General features: G+C 37.5%; 1 long non-coding RNA gene across 1 annotated transcript in view; it reads right to left on the reverse strand.

Annotated features, from left to right (window-relative positions):
• Positions 1 to 3,560: 3,560 nt before the first annotated feature.
• The window catches only part of LOC125617420, a 28,339-nt gene continuing 14,315 nt past the window's right edge, over positions 3,561 to 17,584 (reverse strand). Inside the window, exons 4-5 of the long non-coding RNA XR_007348404.1 lie at positions 17,159 to 17,163; positions 3,561 to 4,497 (exon numbers count right to left, since the gene is read on the reverse strand). This is a non-coding gene — a long non-coding RNA (uncharacterized LOC125617420). The remainder of the gene's footprint in view (positions 4,498 to 17,158; positions 17,164 to 17,584) is intronic.

Consider the following 17,584-nt stretch of genomic DNA (forward strand, 5'->3'; position numbering starts at 1 on the left):
AATCCCAGCCCTAAAAGGAATACTTTTAAGTGAATACTTTCAAAAATTACCGTGGGTTATGATGAAGCTCAGTGGCAGAGCACTTGCCTAGCACATGTAAGGTCTGGTTCAATCCCTAGCACCACCAAAGGGAAAACTAAGTGGTCTTAAAACCATTTTTTGAGGTGAAACAGACGTAAAATGGAATATTTATTTATTTATTTATTTTTATTTATTTATTTTTTAAAGAGAGAGAGAGGGGCTGGGGATGTGGCTCAAGCGGTAGCGCGCTCGCCTAGCATGCGTGCGGCCCGGGTTNGTTTCTATATTGTTTTTTGTTTGTTTGTTTTTGTGCCTTTTGTTGTGTGATTTCTGTGGTAAGAACTTAAGGATATTGGACATGAAATGGTATAAGCAAGTAAGCCTGACACCACTTTGGACTGTGTTTTAAGGAACTGCCATAATGAACTTTACCCCCCCCTTTGTTAAGCAGGATGAGAGAAGCCCCTAGCTGGCTGCCTGGAGTACACCCACTGCAGAGGGCAATGCCTGCTGGGGATCTAAGAACTGAGTATCTCCCAGATTAAAAAGTGAAATTCCTTTAAAACCCCTTGTCCCTCCAGATCAAGAGAGTCACAACCTTTGGGCAGAGTCCCCTGTGTTTCTCCTTTGTTAGCAAAGCAATAAACCTCCCTTTTTCTTTTTCTCAAAACCCTGTCCTCATTATTAAATTGGCATTAATTGGCTTCAAGGTCAGGAACCGAACTTTCAGTTACAAATTTTGATACCACCACCACCCCCCCAGAACTTTTTTTAGAGCTGACTACTGAAATGTTAGGAAATGGAGTGCGCCTGGGGTGGAACCGAGCCAGAGGAGCTAATCCTGTAAGTAAAAGGAGGGACTGAGGGACTCCCAGCAGCTGCCGAAGCCCTGTTGCTTCGGGGAATTCCCGCCTTCCTTCCTTGCACTGTAAGGATTATGCCACCTCTGTCTTCTTAAAAAAAAAAGAGAGAGAAAGAAAAAGGGGACACTAAATGCAGTAAAGTTGCCATGGAGACCCTTGATTTTACATTTCAGGTTGCCCCTCTGTGAAAACGTCTGGTCCCCTTGTGGGGACATCTATGGTGCCACTGGTGTAGGAGATTTTTCTCTTATCTGCTCTGTTTTAAAAGTTTCTGTCTGTCAGCCATAGTCTGGAGCTCCTTTCTGTCCGTCTGTCTTGTGTCTTTGTTTCTGGCCCTTTAAGACATGTGCAATAGTGTGTTGATATTATAAATTGTTTCTTGGGAATGATCTTGGCTGAATGTGTGTCTAAAAGATGATGTTTTATTGTAACAATCTGGTATCTGAATGGGTTTTTGAAGCATTGCACAATCTTGCAGTTAAAAGCTGGGTTTAGGTAATTGTTTAGTTTATGATTTCAGATAATTCATGCCAGAGAACTTAAATACTTAGGATGGAAAACTAAAGAACTCTACATCCAAGTTGGAAAGTAACTCCCAGTGATTCCGGTTTTTTTTTCACCAATTTTGAATTGGGTAGCCTGGGAAAATGTCACTGTGTGTACCACTGCATTAATTTGGACAAGGATAGTAAATCATAGTATGGTATCGGTTGGCAAAACAAGATGTAAAGATAAAATTTTGTGAATTGTATCTTAAACTTGTATCATAATTTTCAACATCCAAACCTGAAAATTATGGCTTATGGTTAAAATGCCTTAGGCCTGATGTGTCTGCTCAGAATAGCAATTTTTCCCTGCTCCTTCCAGACCTCAGCCAGGAGTTATGTTGAAATGCAAATGAAAGAAGCCTGCAAGCTCAGTAGGAGACTGATCTGAGGCCCAAGGGGAAAAAAAATAAATTTTATGGTATTTACTAATTACTGGACAGTCATTTTTTCTAGAACTCTTGTTTTTTTCTTAGATTCTGTATTTTCTTGAGCTCATGATTTTGATCTTACAGACCTAGGTTAATTTTTTCTGATCAGTTATATCTTTGATCAATTATGGAGTTTTTAAACATTGCAATGGAGATTTCACCTGCAAAAAGCTACAAGGCCTTTACTATTGTGTTATGTGTGCACACCTGTGTTATGTGTTGTATGTTTATATGTCCATATGTCCGTATATCATATATATGATATACAAATTAACATATATAATAGCGCTCATAAAAACAAATTTTTAAAAAATAGATCCAAAGATCTTTAATTCATGTGATTTAAATGGTTCAATTCAAATTGAATAAACAGATAAAAATAAATGTCTTTACATTTAAGCTTACAAGTTTTTCTAGGTGTTCAAAAAAACTAATAAAATATTAATATCTATAAAATGTCTAATATATCTTGGTTCTAGGACTTTTCCTTCAACAACAACAAAAAAATGGCTAGCACAGTTCAATACACTTGTCTAATATTTTGATAAAATAAGTAAAGTAAATTTAAAATCGGATTACTCATTCCTGAGTACTTTTGTTAAATATCTGATTGATTTACTAAGGTCTGTATAAGTTTGTTTTTACAATGAGTCATGTGTTAAAAAGACAAAAATTTCTTAAAATGTAAGTTTACTCATAACATTGTGTTTATTAAGTTTTATTTTTTTCTAGAGCAAGCAACCATAAAAATTAAACAACTGGTTAAATAAGAACTGTTATTTTAGAGCATTGTACTGTCATTTCTTTAAAAGCTAAACTTGGTTAATATAAAAACATCAATGTAATTGTGATGCTATTAATGTGCTCATATCTTCCAGGTATACAAGTCTGTAAGGTGAAAGCTTTAAAAGATCATTATATCAAGCTGGTGTTCTACAGTTATATGGTAAAAAAAAATATTTTGGGGATTTATTTACCTGTTATCAATAAGATATGTAAAGTTTTATGTTACTTTTTACATTGGGGAACAATTTAAATGTATTTTTAAGTTGATGAGAGCCTAATCTATGTAAAGGTTAATATTGTAAAGCACAAAATATTTTGCTACTTTTCACAAAAAGTTAAAAACTTTCAGCCTTTCTTTAATTCATGTTTTAAATGTGATATCATATGGTGTTAGCTAGTGTTCATGTGACCTGAAACAATTTATGTAAACTTTGTAAAATGATATTTAAAAGGCAAAGATCAGCTTTAGAACTAGAACACTTAAGATTTATAAAGAGCCCTGACTTCCCTGAGATAAGGCTCTGTGTCCCATCTTACTACATGTGAGAATGACTATGAAAGCCGTAGGCCAGATATTAGTTCATTTAAAGTTATGTTCAAAAGTTGTTTTTTTTTTTTTGGTCAAGATTACTAGGATCTCAAACAGAGGATATAATGTATACCAAATATACCAAATTCAGGGTAGCTATTACACAAACTAAATGTTTTTAATCTTGTTAATTTTATTTTGTAATTTCCTTATAAGTGATCTAAAGATTCCCTGTTAGTGTTTACAGAAGTGTTGCTTTAAGAACACAAACTGGGTTAATTTAAGATATTAAGCCATCATCTACAAGACAGATAAGATAATACAGATCCCAATTAATAAAAAGATAAATAATTATAAAGTTATAGACATTAAAGCCCAGTACTCTTAATATAAGGCTGTTAAAATTTATTTGCTGGATGTTTAAGATTAAGTTTTAAAATTAAAGTTAAATTAAAAGGGCCAGAAAAACCAATATTTGGCTCTTGCCCTCTGAGTCAGTCTGAATCCAGGGAACAGGGGACTTCTCTAAAGAGCTTTGCAACTCTGGGCCACATAACCTCCCGATCAGGGAGATTAATGAGACCACTGGAGAACAGAAAGCCAATCAGTGCATTTGCTATGAAGAGGAGAGTCATCAGAGAAGGGAGATATCCCTGATGCTTCCGAGGGAAGCGACATGGTCAAGCAAGGCCTGGACCCATCCTAGCACAAATGGCACTGGCAGAACTGAGAAGCTGCTCTCAAGTTTCCCCAGGAATGACTCCCATAAAAACTCAGCTGACTGTTAACAGTAGATAGAAACAAAAGTCAGTTTGACTGCTTCATCTTAAACACTTAGCAAAGACATTAAAACCAAAACACAGCCATTCCTGGGTATTTAAAATAATAATAATAATAATAATAATAATAATATTTTAAGGTATACATTTTATGTTAGCCTCCCAAAATAAGTAAGACTGGAGGCTACATTTCTCAGACAGAAATGCCTGATAACTATAAAAAGAGACTATCAAGAGGAGCTTCCAGAGACAGAAGTTTTTAGTTTAAGGCCTACAGATATTCCTAACCTACACAGGTAGGCTTGGTGTTTGCTAGTATGGTTATCCAGCCCTGAGTAACAGAATTAAAGGTTTCTCTATTAGACACAGAGGTCATACTAGTAAAAGGATTTTGCAAGATCAGATGACATTAAATTATTAAACTGTATCTTATGGGGAGGGACAACTGTAACACTAAAAGTTAAATGTTATGCTCACAGTCCTGATAACTGGGGATGTTAAAGCCTGGTGAGGGAACTTCTATACAGTGACATGTTCCAGCTGCTGCAACATTTATTCAGTACTCATGGTTTTTGTTTCTCTCATAGAAGTACCCATCCCCAGATGACTTTACAACCTGTTCTTCCCCAACCAGACTTCAAACCGAACTAAAAGGAAACTCATGTCCCTTACGCCGTGCCCTCTCACACCACCCCCCTCTCAGCTCAGAAGAAGCCAAAACGAGCGACGCCCCTCTTCTTACAACAATGGAGCCAAAAATAGACTGTCAATATAAGTAATTAATTAAGTCAGATCAAATCAGGGAGACGGGTTTTGGGTGAGTTCTAAAAGATTAGAGACTGTTACCTGAGGGATTAAAATTCCCTCAGTGCTCTTCCCCTACCCTATCAAAGATTTGAAAGGGACACATAAGAAAAGGGGGGAATGATAGACCCAACCTGATCTTTTCTTAAAATTGGGAGCCATCTTGCCACAAAGCCATGAAAAGATAATTTCGGCTTTACTATAAATTACTGCAAATTCTGAACCTGCTTGGAATGCCTGCCCGTGCCTTGAACTCACCTATGCCTGGCTCTCTGACCAGAGAGCAGCCCTCTCTGAAACCTTAGTGACACCTCACAGATCTTGGCCTTCCCTGGCCAGACAACGACCCTCTCTGAGGCTCTAATGGTCCTCATAAATTCTGATGTTGGGGCCAGCAGAAAATGTAAACTACCATTAGTGTGATGCTTGTCAGAGTTCTGTTATCTGTAACCCCCCCCCCTTTGTGTAACTTTCTGGGCTATAAAGCTGGGCTGCAGGAAAGCTGGGGTGGCTGTCTTGTTCCCGCTGTTTTGGGAGGGAGAGGCAGCCCGGCCGGTGGAAATAATAAGCTTGCTTTAATTTGATTTTAATTGGAGTCAGTGGTCTTTTCTTGCGTCCTGGTCTAACACAACTGGGGCTGGGATTGTGGTTCAGTAGCAGAGCACTTGCCTAGTACAAGTGAAGCACTGGGTTCGATCCTCAGTATCACATATAAATAAATAAATTAATTAAATAAAGGTCCGTTGAAAACTAAAACAATATTTTTTTAAAGTGAACAATTCAGTGAAATTTAATATGTTCATGGTGTTGTGAAACTACCACCTCTATCTGGTGTCAAAACACTTCTATCATTCCCAGATAAAACCTTACACCAATAAACTGTATTCCTATCCCCTCTTCCTTAAGCCCTCAATCTGCTTTCTGTGTCTATGTGTTTACCTATTACTTTTCTTTCATGAGAGGTGTTCCTTAACTTATCAGGAGTACATTCTGATAAGTAAAAAATATCACAGACTGGAAATGCAATTACTAGCTTAGCAACATAGTACAGAGTATCGGTTGTTTATCCTCATGATCACATGGCTGAATAGAAGCTAGACCTTATGCTCCTACCCAGCATTGTGAGAATACTATATTGCATATTGCTAGACTGGGAAAAAGATAAAAATTTAAAGTCCAAAATAGGATTCTTATAGCATGCACATCATCTTTTTTTTATTTGTTTGGTACTAGGGATTGAACTCAGGGGCACTCAACCACTGAGCCACATTCCCAGCCCTATTTGTATTTTATTTAGATACAGGGTATCAATGAATTGCTTAGCACTTTGCCATTGCTGAGGCTGCCTTTGAATTCATGATCCTCCTATCACAGCCTCCCGAGCCGCTTGGGATAACAGATGTGTGCCATTGTGCCTGGCATGCACATCATCTTGCCATCATAAAGTCAAAAATACTTGGGCACAGTGGCACATGCCTGCCATCCCAGAGGCTAGGGAGGCCAAAGCAGGAGGATCAAGAGTTCAAAACCAGCCTCAGAGACTTAGTGAGGCCTTAAGCAACTCATTGAGACCCTGTATCTAAATAAAATATAAAAAAGGGTTGGGATGTGGCGCAGTATGTAAGCACCTCTAGGTTCCATCCCCTGTCCTGCCCTCCCCCACAAAAAAAAGTTGAAAAATACCATATGTTGAACCAAGGTAACAGGAAGGCTATCTGTAAATGGAATCATAATATATATATATATATAGTATTGTAATTTTACGCCTAGCTTCTTAAACTTTGCATGAGGTTTTCAAGGTACATCTCCACATTTAACCTGTATAAGTATTTTATTCCTTTTTATGTCAGAATAACACTCCTATGCATGTACAAGCCATATACCACATTTGATATTCACTCATCCACTAATTTGGCTCTTTTCACTTTTTGGTTATTGTGAATAGTATTGAACACTCCTATACAAATATCTGAACACTTGTTTTCAATTCTTTTGGGTATAAACCTAGCAGTGGAATTGAGGAGTCAAACATAATTCTCTAAGTTTTTGAGAATCCCCCATTAACTTTTCCATAGCAGCTGAACCATTTCATATTCCCACCAACAATATATGAGGTATCTAGTTCCTCCCCATATTCACTAAAACTTACAATTACCTAACTTCTAAAGGAAGATGAAATGCCTGGATTAATAAGACTGGGAAATATTAAAATCCTTCTCTCTCTCTTTCCCTCTCCCTCCCTCTCATATACATATGTGTGTGCACCATATAACTAGACTTTCCCCCAGAAGATGTGTAAACACATATTGAATATCAAGAGAATAAGAAGACAAGGGGCTGGGAATGCGGTTCAGTAGTAGAGTGCTAACCTAGCATGCGTGAGGCACTAGGTTCAATTCTCAGTACCACATAAAAATGAATAAATACAATAAAGGTATTGTGTCCATCTACAATTAAAAAGAGAGAGAAAAAAAGAAGACAAGCCAATGTTAGTGAGAAAATATTTGCAAAAGACATGTTTAATGAAGGTCTTATTTTGGATAAGATATATAAAGAACAAAATATACAAAGAATATTTTAAATTCAATAAGAAAACAAATAATCTGATTTTAAAAAGCCAAAGACCTGAATAGACACCTCATGAAAGAACAGTTACAGATGGTAAATAAGCATTAAGAGAAGATGCTCCACATCATGTCACCAAGGAAATGCAAATTAAAATGAAATATCACTAAATACCTCTTAGGAAGGCCAAAATCCAGAATACTGATGACAATACAGGTCATTCGCTCCTGGCAGGAACGCAGAACAGGACAGCCACTTCCAAAAACAGTTTGCCAGTATTATTATTATTATTATTATTATTATTATTATTATTATTATTATTATTATTTTTGGTCCAGGGATTGAAACCAGGGATGCTTAACCACTGAGCCACATCCCAGCCCATTTTTACATTTTAGAGACAGGGTCTCGCTAAGTTGTTTAGGGGGCCTCATTAAGTTGCTGAGTCTGGCTTTGAACTTTTGATCCTCCTGCCTAAGACTCCTGAGCTGCTGGGATTACAGGTGTGTGCCACCGTGCCCAGCTCAGTTTGGCATTTTTTAACAAAGCTAAATGTACTTTTACCATAAGATTCAGCAGTCATGCTCATTAGTATTTACCCAAAGGACCTGAAAAGGCATGTACAAAGAAAAACCTGTGCCTTACTTTTGCTGAGGCTGGCAGTGAAATCTAAGCTCACAGAATTATTAGTAACAGCTATGACTAATATTTCTATAGCAATTTATAATGTTCCAAGTTCTATTGATATAAATATAATCTGAGTTAATTCTCAAAATAACAGTAGGATTTAGATGTTGTTAGTGGACACACTTCTATTTCACACTTGAAGAAACTGTGGTTAAAGAGGGCAACTTGAACCTGAGGGCGAAAGCCATGTTCTTTCGGCCACACCACTTGACTCCATTTGCCTGCTGCAGCACTATCCACCGTGAGCTAACACTCACCGTGACTGTCCTGAATAAAGAGCAGGTTGTTTGTAGCTTCTGCTCTATAGCACATGAATTCTAACAGTTTACATTAGCAAAACATGCTCAGTGTACATAGCAACAATTCAGTACAACACTCAAACCAGCAAGGATGAGGTCTTACCCTTCACTTTTTTGGGTGACCAAAAGTTGTCAGACATTTATTGCTGATTTATGAACTCAAAGACTGCATAACGTGCTAGCAATCATATCTAAATTCACTGGGTGCTAGCCCAGCAGAACCTGGGAATCCACCAGGCCTCCAGATCCCCATCTCACCTTCAGAAAGATAAACAGTTACTTGGGTCCCTTTGCAAGTTAACTTTGATTATAAATATTTCAACAATCTAATGGTATTTAGTAACTTCCACCAGGGGAAGGAAACTATGCAAAAGAGATTCCCCAAAATGGCAAATAACCAAAGAGAAAGAAAAAGGGCAGACTAAACTCCTCATTTACCCATTGCATTTGAAAATAAATGAATTTATATCTTAGCCTCTGAAGAAGAGGGAGGCAGCCTGTCATTTAAGGGTGAGAAGCATACTCAGCAGTTGTAGGAGATTAGTAAGTCTTGGCAGTGGGGAAAGAAGGCCCAAAATAGATGCATTAAACAGAGTTAGGTGAGAGTTCTGATCAACACATATTTTTAGAAATTGCACATTTATAACTTTCACATGTCTTATTCAACATTAATCCAACTGAAGTCTTTAGAAATGCCAGAAAAGAGGGCAGGGATGTGGCTCAGTGGTAGTGTACTTGTCTAGAAACGCCAGAAAAGCCCGCTCTCACAGCCCCTATCCCCCATTACAATGGAAATAGTCACAACGGAAGCTCAGCACTGATTCTGGCCCTGCCCTGCAGCCTGGCAGAGCTTTTACTCCCACCATGCAGCTTCCCCACCCTGCACCCAGGCTGCAGTACTGCTCCTACGTTCCACAGTTGAGCTGGGGGTGGGTGTGATGTGCATGGCCTAAGGAAAGCAGTGAGGAAAGGAAGACATAAAGAGAACCTTTGTATGTCTTCCATATTCTGTTCCCTCTTTATCCATAAAATGCTAAACAAGGAAGTTATTTGCTAACTGACCAGACTGAATCAAGTTCAAGTTAAAATTAAACCTGGGGCTGGGGATGTGGCTCAGTGGTAGAGCACTTGCCAGGCACATCTGAGGCACTGGGTTTGAACCTCAGCACCACATAAAAATAAATAAAATAAAGGTATTGTGTCCATCTATGGCTTAAATAAAAAGATTAAGAATATTAAACCTAACCACACTGTTTTAATAAAAAATTCCTCTGCTGGGTTTTTAAAAAATTTATTATTATTATTATTATTATTATTAGTAGTAGTAGTAGTAGTAGTAGTAGTAGTAGTAGTAGTAGTAGTAGTAGTAATATTGATGGACAAAATACCTTGTTTTATTTATTTTTTATTTTTATGTGGTGGGAGTATGAAACCCAGCACCTCTTGTGCGCCAGGCAAGCACACTACCATTGAGCTACAAACCCAACCTCTTGTTTTTAATTGCTTTCAAGTTCTTTTACTACAAGGATTTAAAAATTCCTTCCTTCCTTCCTTCCTTCCTTCCTCCCTCCCTCCCTTCCTCTGCACCTGGCACAAGGACTTTTTTAAACCTACCTCTACTGAACATCAAGAATCAAGGAATGTTTCAGATTATTATAAAAAGTCAGAAAAATGATTGGTAGAGGAAACAAGAATAATTGGTATGTTGTATTATTGTCATTTACTATAAATATTATAACTGAATCTAAATGACTTTACTAAGGTTCTGTCTTTGTCTAGGAATTTAGCTCCCATAGCTCTCTTTTTTTTTAGGTACCAGGGATTGATCCAAGGGTGCTTAACCACTGAGCCACATCCTCAGCCCTTTTTATTTTTTATTTTGAGATAGGATTTTGCTGGGTTGTTCACAGACTCACTAAGTTGCTGAGGCTGGGTCCAAACCTGCAATCTTCCTGCTTCAACCTCCCAAACTGCTGGGATTACGGGAGTTTACCACCACTGCCAGTTCTTCTTTCATTTCTAATATTTCCAACAGCAGTTCAACCTATTGCTTTCCTTTTATAGTTGCTTTTTTAAAATATATTTTTTAAACTTTTCAATGGACCTTTATTTTATTAATTTATTTATATGTGGTGCTGAGAATCGAACCCAGTGCCTTGCACATCCTAGGCAAGTGCTCTTCCACTGAGCCACAACCCCAGCCCACAATACCTTCATTTTATATATTTATTTTTATGTGGTACTGAGGATCGAACTCAGTGCCTTGCACATGCTAAGCGAGCGCTCTACCACTGAGCCACAACCCCAACACAGATGCTTTTATTTTTAATAAGTACACTTAAAAATATAAATGCTAATGATAGTTTCTAAGTGTAAATCATGGGAAGCCAATATACAAATCCTACCATCCTTTAAAACTTAAAACAAATGCTGAATACAGTGTGCATTTGTAATCCCAATAACTCAAAAGGCTAAACAAGAGAATCACAAGTTTGAGGACAGCCTCAGCAACTTAATGTGACCTGATCTCAAAAAATAAAAAGGGTTGGGGGTGTAGTTTGGTGGCAAGGCACCAGCAGGTTTAATACACTGTACCACAAGAAGAGAAGTTCAACACCAATCTTCTGTTCAACCTTTACTTTGTAAGTGAAGGTTTCCCTGCCCTAGAAATTACAAGCCCATTCAGGAAGGCCTAAACCTTGGTAATTTTTGTGTCACTGACTGCATCCAGCATAGTATGTGTAAGGTATAACAAATACTTATTAAATAATAACCAATCAGTGAAATATCAGTCCACTCAGGGCATGATGTTGGTAATGAGTTTCAGACTTTTAAAACCTCATTAATAAGTAAGTTTTTAAAAAATAAATAAGGTACTAGAACATTACTTAGTCTTAAAATGAAATGAAATTCTGACACATGCTACAACATGGATAAGCCTTGAAGACATTATGCTAAGTGAAATAAGTTAGTCACAAAAAGGCAAAAATTGTATGTTTCACTTACATGAGGTATCTGTAGCCAAATTCAAATTCATAGAGACACAAAGACTGGTGGTTTTGGCCAAGGCTGGGAAAGTGAGGAATGGGACTTATTGTTTAAAGGGCACAGAGTTTCAGCTCGGGAAGATAAAAAAGTTCTGGAGATGGAAGGAGGTAATGGTTGTAGAACAATGTGAATATGCTTAATGCCATAAACTGCACACTTAGTAAAAGTTAAAATTGCAAAATTTGTTATGTATACTTTACCACAATTTAAAAAAATGTTTTAATAAGGAACTTATACTTGCTACCACCATATTTTGCCAAGTAAGTAAATAGAAGATTAAATATAAGTATCATCCAGAATGACCATCAGTTCAAAAGGAAAGAACATTTTATTATAAAAAATACTGACATGATATATCTAAAAGGACCAAATAAAATTTAAAAATATATACTGGCATGAATAGCTGGGGATATAGCTCAGTGGTATTATGCCCCTGGATTCAATCCCCAGTACAGCCAAAACCAAAACAAAACAATAAAACTGTATCTTTCATGAGGAATGTCTTTTTTGGATGTCCTTTTAAAAGATATTTTACTTCTAGGACTGCCTGAAGCTGCTTTTTCACCTCTCCCTCTTCCCTATCAAGTGCTTGGGGATGGACAGGGCTCCTTACAAGTTGAGAGGGGACCTAACTCTTGGAGGGATGACTAATCTGGCCAGAGGACCTCAGACAGCAAGGAAGCATCAGCAGTTTACAACCTCACAACTCCAGGACTTGGAGAGAAAGTCTTGTTTATTTGGCCCTCATCAAATCACATCACCAAATCACACATGGAATGGAGAAAGAAAAAAAGAAAAAAACCAGTATGGATCATGGAGAGCAATTCCCGATTTATTGCTCAAAAACTCCCAAGTTTGATGGGTAATTCAGTGGTGGAGTGCCTGCCTAGCATGCATGTGGTCCTGGGCTCCATTCCCAGCAAAACAAAACACAATGTCCCAGATTTAAGCACCTGGGAAACAGTAGCTCAATCTGTTGTTTCTATTTTGCAATTTTGTTTTTAATGGACACATAGTATTCCTTGTAGAGAGTGAAGAGTTCCTTGAAGCTCAATCCCTGGGCAGCCTTGGGGATTTTGACTGTTTTAGATCTATTCTGTTTTTTGTGTACCTATAATAAATAGGTCATTGGCTAAATACAAGATACAGATGGAAGACTAATATAGTTAGCAAAGAACACAATTCTGCTAATTTTTTTTTTTAATATTTATTTTTTAACTTTCAGCGGACACAACATCTTTGTTTGTATGTGGTGCTGAGGATCGAACCCGGGCCACACGCATGCCAGGCGAGTGCTACCGCTTGAGCCACATCCCCAGCTCTCTGCTAATTTCTTTCAAAATGATTTCTACCAGACCTGCCATTTGAAGCCAACTGATCAAAATGACTATATAAGAGTACACTCACATACTCAGAAGTTAATAACAAAGAAAAAGTATATAATGAAGACAATCATTGAATGTTTATTTATGAGAATTAAGTTACTCATAGCTTCAACTTCACTTACTAAATAAAATTTGTTAAAAGAATCCTGAAATTTCCATCATTTAGAAAAATAATTAGTTTTTAAAATATGAAATAAACTACTAGGTTTTTAGAAGACAAGGCAAAAATTCCAAACATTATCACATGTAATCATCTTTTGTATACTTTGTAAATCATTACATTTCAATGTAACACTTTAACTTGTATTAAGTACCAAACTATTTATCAATTTATCTGTTGACAAATAACTTCTTTCTTTGGGGAGGGGTGTTGGGGATTGAGCTCAGGGTACTTTACCACTGAGATACATCCCCAGCACCCTCCATCCCTTTTTAATTAAACACAGACACAATATCTTTACTTTGTTTATTTTTATGTGGTGCTGAGAATCAAACCCAGGGCCTCACATGTGCAAGGCAAGTGCTCTGCCACTGAGCCACAACCCCAGCCCTCCCAGCCTTTTTTGAGACAGGATCTCACTAAGTTATTTAGGGACTCGCTAATTTGCTGAGGCAAGTTGGCCTCCAATTTGCAATCCTCCTCTCAGACTCCTAAATCACTGGGATTACAAGCATGCACCACCATGCTCAGCTCAAGCAACACTTTTCTTACATGATTATTTTAGACTAAATTCAACAATGTGAATTATGTGATAAATGAGAGCAGAGGAAGAAATCTATTTACATTTTCATATTGATTCAAAAATTATCTATTGGATATATTCTGGTTCTGTTTAGATCTTATGAATCTTTCAACTTTTTAAAAAAGATTTTTGTGGAAAGGAATAATTCTGAGTCATAAATTAAGTTTTTCAGCCAGCAGGGCTAGGAAAAAAATATCTGCTGGGATGTGTATGTATATCTAATCTAGGTACTGGTGAGCAAGACAAAAGAGACCACTGCTCTGATGGAGTCACCACAAAGGAGGGAGAGTCATACAAAAAGGTGAAGAAGATAATATCAAATAGTGGGAGGTGCTAAGAGGGAAATTAAAGAACATGATGCAATAGTGCGTGACTTGAAGGGCAATATCCGAAAGGTTTCTCTAGAAAAGCAATATACTGATCCAGAGCAATTCAACTTTCTTAAAAATATTTGTAGTTGTAGATGAACATAATACCTTTATCTTGTTGATTTAGTTTTATGCGGTGCTGGGAAATGAACCCAGGGCCTCACACTTGCTAGGCAAACACTCTACCACTGAGCCACAATCCCAGCCCCAGTAACTCGTCTTTTACTTAAAATCATTTATCACATGCCACTCAGAACAGTGAAAGGATTTTTAAAAATTCTTACAGAGAATTATATCTAGCCATGACCAGGGCAGGTACCTGGGGATCTTCTCAGGAATGTTATGGAGTTATCAGAGATCAGCAGCCTCAGAGACCCTTCTCTTGACCTCTTGGTATTATGACTGACACAATGCACATGCATAAGGCATATGATATTCATATTCTTGTAGACAAAGCTAAGATTTCCTAGAGGCAGTTTAAAATCTATTTAATCAAAAAGATTAAAGAAGAAATAACACTTGAATAAGGCTTTCAAAAATATTTTGAAAGTGTAACACTTTTCCTGGTTCGTTTTTAAGACTGGTGACTCTTCAAAGAAAATGGCAAGTATTACTCAAAATCCAGACAGATTAGCCATAAAACATTTTTGACAATTTACACCCGTCCCAATGGATAAACCTTTTGCTACCGTCTTTGGACCATTCTACCAGCCATCTCTATAATGTTATTTGAATCTAGATACAATGATAACCTCTGTTCTGGAGATAGGTTATGAGAATACACAGCTCAAATTCAGATTAGTTCAGTGAAACTGGCTGACTTCCTTCTTTCTGTGCTTGGTCTTCACACTGTGGCACCATCAACCACCCAGGTGTTCAGGTTATAAACTTAGGAATCACCTGAGGAATCTTCTCCCCTCTCCTTTCCTCCTCTATTTGACCTGTTACCTAGTTCAAAGAATCTCCCCGACCCCAGTACATATCTGAAATCCTTCTTTCTGCTTCAATGCCACTAACCTAACTCAAGATGTTTACTTAGCTGAACTTTTATAATAAACTGTCTGGTCTCCCAATATATGTGCTCTCCCCCTTCCAATTTACTCTATTCTACAGCCCAAATAATCTTTTTTTTGGTACTGGAGAGGGAATCCGGGGGTGCTTAACCACTGAGCCACATCCCCAGCCCTTTTCAATTTTTTTTAGAGACAGGGCCTCACTGACTTACTTTGGGCCTTGCTGAGTTGCTGAGGCTGGCTTTGAACTTGAGATCCTCCTGCCTGAGCCTCTTGAGCTGCTGGGATTACAGAACTGTGCCACCATTCCTGGCCCAAATAATCTTTAAAAACAAAATTCTGATCACATTTCTTACCTGGTTCTGCTTTTATTAAAAACACTTCAAATGCCTCTATTGCTTTTAAAATCAGGACTATGATCAGAAGAGTGAAAATATGGATGAAACAGGATTGTCCAAGTGCTGACTAAAGCTGGAGGATGAGGACGCTGAGCTCATCATACTGTTCTCCCTTTTGTGTCCTTCCCAATGCCTGGCTAACACTCCTCAGAGATGAGAGCAGCTTGCCCTAAGATATCCCTGCCCCAGGAAGTTCATATCAAGGCCTTTTGTCAAATGCCCTCACTGACTTGATCTTCTTTTCCTGGACGATGTCACTTCAGTCTGCGATGAAGCATTTTGAGTGTGACTGTCAGCTTCCTAAGAGTAGAGCCCCTGTTTTTGCTCATCAGTACTCCTCTTTCCAAGCACTCAGCCTAGGACCTGGCATTTAAAAGTAGTTGTTGAAGGATCTATTGCTATCTTAAAGACTTCCAAGGGAACTACTTTCAATTTTTTATAACAAAACAAAGTCCAATTTTTTAAAAAACTACTTGCCATCTTGGTCTTAGTTTCTCTCAAATTGCTACAGAGAAATCATTCTTACTCCATTTGGAAAGCCTTTCCTCTGATTTATGGGAGTCTCCAGCATTCCTGTGATGGCAGTATTATGATTACCCCAACCAAAACAACCATATAAATCCACATCCTGGTCTCCTTTCACTCTTCTTTATAGTTGCTCCTTTCTCCCTCGTCCAAAGCAACATCAAAGGACCGAAAGACAGGGATAAATTCCCTGCCAGGCCCCAGGAATTTCCAACAGCTCCTGCTCCTGATGACTGGCAAGCAGATCTCTGTTAGAGATGCTTCAGCAGAGGCTCCTGGACTTTGCTCTGCTTCTCCTGTAATCATCATGAACACTCTTTCTACAGTTCGGTCCAGGCACCAACATCACGCAGCTTAATGTGTATCATGTAGTAAATGGATATTAAGGGGCTTATCTTTTGTTTAGAACTTCTGGGTGATAAAAAAACGGAAAAGACCAGAAATTAAATAATTTTGGTTATTTTCTCATGTTTAATATTCAGTGTAAAAATTATCTAGAGAGGGATATCTTGCACATTAATTTCAATACTTACAGCAACAGTGCAATTAAGAGCCTGAGAAATAAACAGTCATTCAGGAGACTAAGTTTATTAAAATACCTTCTAAATCAAAAAACAGCATGAAGCATCTGGTTACAGGATACACCAATTAATTCAGACATAATTATAAAATTATAACTGATGAAAGGATTAAAATATTAACTTTTATCAAATCTATGATGTTAAATAATTTTATAGTCAAAAAAATGTGCACATCAAATGCCTCATTATGTGAAAACATTCCATGCTAACCACAAATCTCTCTCATCAGTTACTTAACACTAGTCAGTGAGGACCTTCATTAGAAATAATCTAACACTACCTATGAATCAAAAAGAAAGTTCCACAACATAGACTTCTGACTATTAAATGGTATTTTGTCATATAAACTTGAATTAAGAAGACTCTATTTAAAGAGAAAAAAGATCATATTTTTAAACAAAAAAAATGGCTTCTAACAGCAGTGCAGAGTAAACACACCTTCAAAATTTCATTTCAAACATTTTGAGCAACCATTTCTCAAACATTTTAATTTCTAAATTAAAAGTTGAATGTGAGCAATGAAAAAGGTTTTTGTTTTTGTTTTTGTTTTTTGGTAGAGGGGAGACAGGGTCTTGCTAAATTGCCCAGGCTGTCTGAACCTGTGACTGTGATCCTTCCACCTCAGCTTTCCTGAGTAGCTGGGACTGATTCTAGACAAGCATGTGCCATCATGTCTGGCTCCTCATACATTTTTTAGAAACTATTTTTTGCCAAGCTCAATAAAAAGATTCAACACATCTAGTAAGGAGAGTTCTTAAGACTGTCTTACCATTTGCTAGTTAAAAAACCAAAGCTAAAGGGTAGGCCTTCTGAAACCCTGATCCCTCTACTTATAGGCAAGGCTGCATTTCGATTTCAGATACAGCCTATCTTTAGGAAAAGACTTGAAAGTCTATGTAATATTTAATTGCTTACTCTTGCTGGTTTCAGGCATTTGCCCTTAAGTCTAATTCCTCCTGTTCTTGGTAGTCTTATCTGGTGTTTATCAGAGGTTGAGCTAGCTGCTTACATATGCCAAACAACTAATTAAGTAAATCTCTTTCATGTTATTCTCTTTCAGAAGCATGGATTTTTATCTAACAGTTACTAAGAGACTTTTACTTGGAAATTTGTATTGCCAATTAACATTATGTTGGGCTCCTGGGCATCACTGGCCAAATGCTTAAAAGTAAGCCACTCAGCATATGTATACCAGCCCCAGGTACCAGGACCCT

The sequence above is a fragment of the Marmota marmota genome, unplaced genomic scaffold (assembly GCF_001458135.2).
Source record: "Marmota marmota marmota unplaced genomic scaffold, marMar, whole genome shotgun sequence".
Lineage (NCBI taxonomy): Eukaryota > Metazoa > Chordata > Mammalia > Rodentia > Sciuridae > Marmota > Marmota marmota.